The sequence below is a fragment of the Pristiophorus japonicus genome, chromosome 7 (assembly GCF_044704955.1).
Source record: "Pristiophorus japonicus isolate sPriJap1 chromosome 7, sPriJap1.hap1, whole genome shotgun sequence".
NCBI classification, from domain to species: Eukaryota; Metazoa; Chordata; class Chondrichthyes; family Pristiophoridae; genus Pristiophorus; species Pristiophorus japonicus.
In genome coordinates this window covers 251836730-251843219 of record NC_091983.1, presented here as the reverse complement: position 1 = coordinate 251843219, position 6490 = coordinate 251836730, and the positions used below count along the sequence as shown (strand labels likewise).

At 44.1% G+C, this 6490-nt stretch overlaps 1 protein-coding gene across 1 annotated transcript in view; it reads left to right on the top strand.

Moving 5' to 3' along the window:
- Positions 1–3239: 3239 nt before the first annotated feature.
- LOC139267501 (serine/threonine-protein phosphatase 2A 56 kDa regulatory subunit delta isoform) overlaps positions 3240–6490 on the top strand; it is a 130856-nt gene continuing 127605 nt past the window's right edge. Inside the window, exon 1 of the mRNA XM_070885902.1 lies at positions 3240–3413. The gene's annotated coding sequence lies outside the window, so the exon portion shown is untranslated. The remainder of the gene's footprint in view (positions 3414–6490) is intronic.

The following is a 6490-nucleotide window of genomic DNA, read 5'->3' as shown; positions in this document are numbered from 1 at the left end:
AATCTTGTGCAGTATTCTTCAGAGTTGTCACTACTTTGAGCATTATAAGAACAAGGGATTTGGGCTTGTTAGTTGTACACAATAGATGGAATTGGCAGTTCCAGCATCAGACCAAGTTTAATTTTCTGAAATGTTGAGCCACTTAGTGCGAAGTATGCGAGAGTTGAGTTGAGAGGACTGTAATTCATTCCATCTTTGATTCCTTTTCTCCATAACATGGGATGACCAATGTCCCCTGTAAGCTGCACTTTGTTCTGCATGGCCTGTTTCTTTTAATGCACGGTTTCTTTAAATTTCTGCGCATGCGCGGTATCTACAATGTACAAGCCAGTGAGCTGCTGGCAAGGGACATTTCCGAATACTGTGCAGCCACGTGCATACGCACCTTAGTGGGAACATTGGTGATATCATTTAGTGTTTTATAGAATCCATGTTACCACAGACTTATTTAGCATCCTGCATTACTTAGAGTATGCAGATTCGGCAAATAATTCCAGTCATTTTAGAGTACTTTTCTCTCCAGCATTTATTAGGGATGGGCAATAAATAAATGGCCTTGCAAGCGACACCCACAACCCAGGAACAAATTTTTAAAAAAATGCAAAATGTGTAGGTTTCCAGATAGTTCAGTTATTAGTGGACAGATTTCGTGTGCTTTCGTACAAATCATACTTGTGTCAAAATACTTGTGTGGTACCTCAAATTTACAGCCTCAAACTGTTGGCACTGCTATTCAGACCTGTAACCTCTAGTAGTCAATGTATTGTAGCTCTCCTCAGACACAGAGTTTGGAAGAACAAAATCTGTAATCACACTGCTGCATGTTTTTCATAGTCCGAAGAAAATTTCACGCATCCAGTATTTTGAAATCATAGTGCGTGGGTCATGGGTATGAAAGCTATCATAGTGCTGGGGCCTGGGTATGAAAGCTATCATTGTGCTGGGGTCATGGGTATGAAAGCTATGTAAACCACCAGCGTATGGATTCTAGAGTGTGATCAGACACTTATAGAATCGTGCATGCTTATTGCACAGAAGGCAACCATGCAGACTATCATATGTCCATCGGCTCTTTGCTGAAGCAATCCATAATTGATCCCACTCACTGGCTTTCTCCCTAAAGCCGTGTACCTTCCCCCTTCAAATGTTTTCCCAGTTTTCAATTTTAGAAATGCAGTGACTCTGCTACAGCCATTCCCTACAGTAAAGCATTTCATGCTCTGCGAAGAAATTCTTTGACATTTCCCGCTCTCTCCGTGGTAATTTTAACTTGATGACCCCATTGTTACTTGCTCCCCAACCAGAAGAAATAGCCTTCCCCCCTATTCACTCTATGAACCAGCTTCCTAATTTTTAAAAACTCCATGAAATCGGAGTGCCTTTGCTGTACCAGTGTCTCCAGCCTCTCCTAATAACTGTTGTGTCTCATTTTTGGCATCATTTAGTCTTGTAAGTGTGGGGTTGCTGATGCAGAGACATACTTTTCCTCCAGCTCTGACCTTTTTAAAAACACCAAATAGTTTATTTCAGACCATGTTTTTAAAAAAAAATGCTCCTCCAATCCTGTCCTAGGACCTGCCCTGCACAGTCTGAAACGGAAATAGTTCTTACTCAAGCTCCGTGTTGGCATCATCTTGTGTTGTATTAAAATGAAACCCCGTACAGTGCAGTGGTTTCTTTATGCAAAATAGCTGGGTTTAGCAGCTTTCATTGCTACAGATTCAGGTTTTGAGGGTTGGAAGTGAAAGTTGGGACATAGATAATGTTTTCAAGCCAGCAGTGTACCAAACAGAAAAATATTGCTTTAAATGCGCACAAATTGCAGATGCTGGAAATCCAGCAAAAAAAGAGAAATTGCTGGTGATACTCAGCAAGTCAGTATCTGGGGAGAACAGACAATATGAAGGGAAATTTCTTCACCCAGAGGGTGGTAGGGGTCTGGAACTTACTGACTGAAAGGGTGATAGAGACAGAAACCCTCACCAATTTTTTAAAAAAGTACTTGGAATGTGCAGTTGTAACCTGCAGGGCTACGGACCAAGAGCTGAAAAATGGGATTAGGCTAGATAGCTGCTGGTCAGCTGGCGTGGACACGATGGGCCGAAATGGTCTCCTACCGTGTGTTAATACGGATTCTTTTTCCCTCAATCTGTTTCAGCGAATACACTGACACGAACACCAAAGCAGCTTATAACAAAGCAGTCTTTATTATTTGTTTCACCGGCCGGGACTTATCAGAACAAAGGAACGCTCTCCCTTCAGAGTGCGCTCACTTCCCTCGGACAAGTCCCGTTACAATGTAGGGGCGCAACGGTTATACACTTTCGGTACGTAATACAATTGAGGGACATTCAGTTCACCCTATCCTTTGTGATCCCTCCTTCCCTTTGTCCACTCATGAGCCAACACCTGGCCTTCATTGCCCAATTAGATACGGGCAAGTGGTTATAGCAACTGTTTTGCACAAAGAGCTTTTTACCCATTGCTTGTAAATGTTACAATTTTACTGGCGTGACTAGTAACCAAGACCTTGAGCAAGTCTTCTATTTGTGCCAATGTTGTAACATTTGCAGTCTGACATTCTTTTGGTTATCCTACCTTGATTCCTTTGTTCACTTCACTGTCTCCATTGCTATACATTTTCACACATTCTCATTCCTTCCTTTGTTCACTTCACTGTCTCCATTGCTATATGTTTTCACACATTCTCACGTGCTGTAAATTTCTGTGATATTGACCCTTCATCAGAACTGCGCGCACATGACACTTAAACGGCTAACGTGATATTAAGGTGAGACAATAGGAAACCGTGAGGGAATGAAAGACCCTATGGATGTGCAAATAGCCGAGGGAGGTGGGAGCGGGCAGATAGAAATGAAAATGGGGTGGGGAACTGGCAAAGTGGAACAGGCTCCAGGAGCCGGGAGAAGGATAAAAGCAGGTACACCAAGTATTCAGACCACCCTGCCAGCACAGTGTTCTGAAAAGTATTGGCATTTTTTATACGATGCATGATTTACACTGGGAACGCTCTCCTTGTATGAGCTCCAGCGGTTTGTTTCTGGTGTAAATAGTGTATTACTAGAGCTGCCTGATTGAATCTATATGTTGTATGCGTGAGCAGTCTTGGTTTACACAGTGCCCTCTGGAGCGTGCTGGTTGGAAAAGGTTTGGTTGGGTGAGAATAGGCTATTTTGCAGCCGGAACATGAAAAGATTTTTGCATTTCGTTACAGGTCCAACAGCAGCCAGCTGCAAACAAGCGTCCCAGTAACAGTGCTCCTCCTCAAACCCAACTCAATAAAATCAAATACTCTGGAGGACCGCAGATTGTGAAGAAAGAGAGACGCCAGAGTTCGTCACGGTTCAACCTGGCTAAGAACAGAGAGCTCCAGAAACTGCCAGCACTTAAAGGTAAGACATGTCCCTTTCAAAGCAAAATTTTCAAATAAGTATGGTTTTTGTTCCCCTCTGAATGATGGCTTTTCATTTGGACGTGACACCATCCAGCAATAGTTACGTCGTAAACAGTGAGGAGGCTAGTAACTTCAGGAGGACATCCAGATGGGTGAAATGACAATCAGACAGCTGATTAAATTTAACAGAAGTGGGAAGTCATTCAATTTGGTCGGAAATGAGAGGCAATATAAACTAAATGGTACAATTTTAAAGGGGTGCAAGAACAGGGAGACCTGCACTTGTACGTACAGATGTCTTTGTAGATGGCAGGACAAGTTAAGAAGGCTGTTTTAAAAAGGCATACGAGATCCTTGGCTTTATAAACAGAGTACAAAAGTAAGGAAGTTGTGCTAAACCTTGATAAATCACTGATTCATCATCATCATAGGCAGTCCCTCGGAATCGAGGAAGACTTGCTTCCATTCTTAACATGAGTTCTTAGGTGGCTGAACAGTCCAATACAGTCCAGTTTGTTACGGGTGGGACAGATAGTCGTCGAGGGAAAGGGTGGGCAGGGAGCCTGGTTTGCCACACGCTCTTTCCGCTGCCTGCGCTTGATTTCTGCACGCTCTGTGATGATACTCAGAGCTCAGCACCCTCCCGAGTGCACGTCCTCCACGTAGGGTGGTCTATGGCCAGGGACTCCCAGGTGTCAGTGGGGATGTTGCACTTTATCAGGGAGGCTTTGAGGGTGTCCTTGTAATGTTTCCTCTGTCTGCCTTTGGCTCGTTTGCCGTGCACGAGTTCCCAGTAAAGTGCTTGCTTTGGGAGTCTTGTGTCTGGCATGCGAACTATGTGGCCTGCCCAGCGGAGCTGATCACTAATTAGACCCCAGCTGAAGTATATTGTGTTCAATTCTGGGCACCACACTTTAAGAAGGATGTCCAGGCCTGAGAGAGGGTGCAGAGGAGAATTACTAGAATTGTATTAAGGATACGAGATTTCAGTTATTTGGAGAAACTGGGATTGTTCTCTGGGAGCAGAGAAAATGATGGGGAGATAAAATCACAAAGGGTTTTGATATACATAAGGATAAACTGTTTCCAGTGGCAGAATGGTCAGTAACCAGAGGACACAGATTTAAGGTAATTGGCAAAAGAACCAAAGGAGACGTGAAGGTAAAAAAAATGATGCAGCAAGTTATGATCTGCAATGCACCACCTGATAGCTGGACAAAGCAGATTGTCATTTTCAAAAAGGAATTGGATAAATACTTGAAGGGAGAACATTTGCTGTGCTATGGGGAAAGAGCAGGGGAGTGGGACTAATTGGATAGCTCTTTCAAAGAGCTGGCACAGGAACGATGGGCCAAATGGCCATATTCTGTGATGCATCATTCTATGAATAATTATAGATCTATCTTTCCAAACTTGAGTAATCTGGCGAATCCTCGGTGAACTACTGGTTTCATGTAATTAATTGAAGATATCACAGGAGTTGTCGTCATCATAGGCAGTCCCTCGGAATCGAGGAAGACTTGCTTCCACTCTTAACGTGAGTTCATCGGTGGCTGAACAGTCTAATACGAGAACCACAGTCTCTGTCACAGGTAGGACAGATAGTCATTGAAGGAAAGTGTGGGTGGGACAGGTTTGCCGCACGCTCCTTCCGCTGCCTGTGCTTTATTTCTGCATGCTCTCGCTGATGAGACTCTGCTCAGTGCCCTCCCGGATGCACTTCCTCCACTTAGGGCGGTCTTTGGCCAGGGACTTCCAGATGTCGGTGGGGATGTCGCACTTTATCAGCGAGGCTTTGAGGGTGCCCTTGTAACGTTTCCTCTGCCCACCTTTGGCTCGTTTGCCATGAAGGAGACCCGAGTAGAGCGCTTGCTTTGGCAGTCTCTTGTCTGGCATGCGAATGATGCGGCCTGTCCAGCGGAGCTGATCAAGTGTGGTCAGTGCTTCAATGCTGGGGATGTTGGCCTGGCCGAGGGCGCTAATGTTGGTGCGTCTGTCCTCCATGGGGATTTGCAGGATCTTGCAGAGGCAAGAAGCACACAGGAGTGTGTCACGCTAGAATGCTCATTGGCTTTTAATTGTATTGTTTCAACCCACCCCCTATCTTGCCTTTATAGTGATGCACTAAAGCCTGGTGACCACCAACGTTGCCTTAGAGCTGCGCAGTGGTACAACAGCCGCTTTTACATGGGAGAAACCGCGCACACATGAAAATTTGAATGGGCGCGCAGCCAATTAAAGGGATTGCACATGAATTAAAAAAATTACAGGAAATATTGGTGACAACTGAGTATAGTTAGCATGCCGGTTGGTTCAAATAACTTTCACCAGTTGCACTCAGGTTTGCTGCTCTCAAACACCTGTGTAAAAGTGTCATTCGTGCACTGAATATTCCAGTAGATGCAGAATGGCTTTGTAGTACAAAACTCCAGTTGAGATCCTGAAAAGATTGACACTATCTCTTTCTGTCTGATGGAATGGCAGCCTGTACTAACTATGCAACGTTGAATTGTTTTTTGTAAATTTAATAGTCTGAATAAAATCCAAGCTGTTTCTGAAGACCATGTTTTGCGGATGTGCATAGTTTCACCTGTTTTGGTGTTTTGTGAATATTCTTTTTAATATCTAATATCTGGAGTAACCTCCTGCTGTTTTGTCCTGCTAGCTGTTCCATTAATTACTCCATGATTGCACTAAAAAAAACATTTGCATGTTGAAATTCAGCTGAAGCCCTCGTGCTTTAAATTTATCCAGGAAGTAGTTAGATGGTACAGATTAGGAAGCCTTGAGGTTAGACCCACCCATTGCACCCTATCCGCCATGCGATTTTGGTTTGGGCAGCGGTTAAATTGCTACTCGTGGCATTAGTGTATTGGGATATGGGTGGGGGGGAATTGACCAAGAATTCCCACTTCTGATTGCTGTCCCATGACTCCTGATGGAAAAGTGTGTGTATGTGAAAATCAGGTGTGCAGAATCGAGTTTGGCTGTGATAATAGCCTTGGCTCACATGAAGACTAGCTACTTGATGGAGGTACTGGGGTTTGCCAGTACTTGTGAAATAATACATGCATA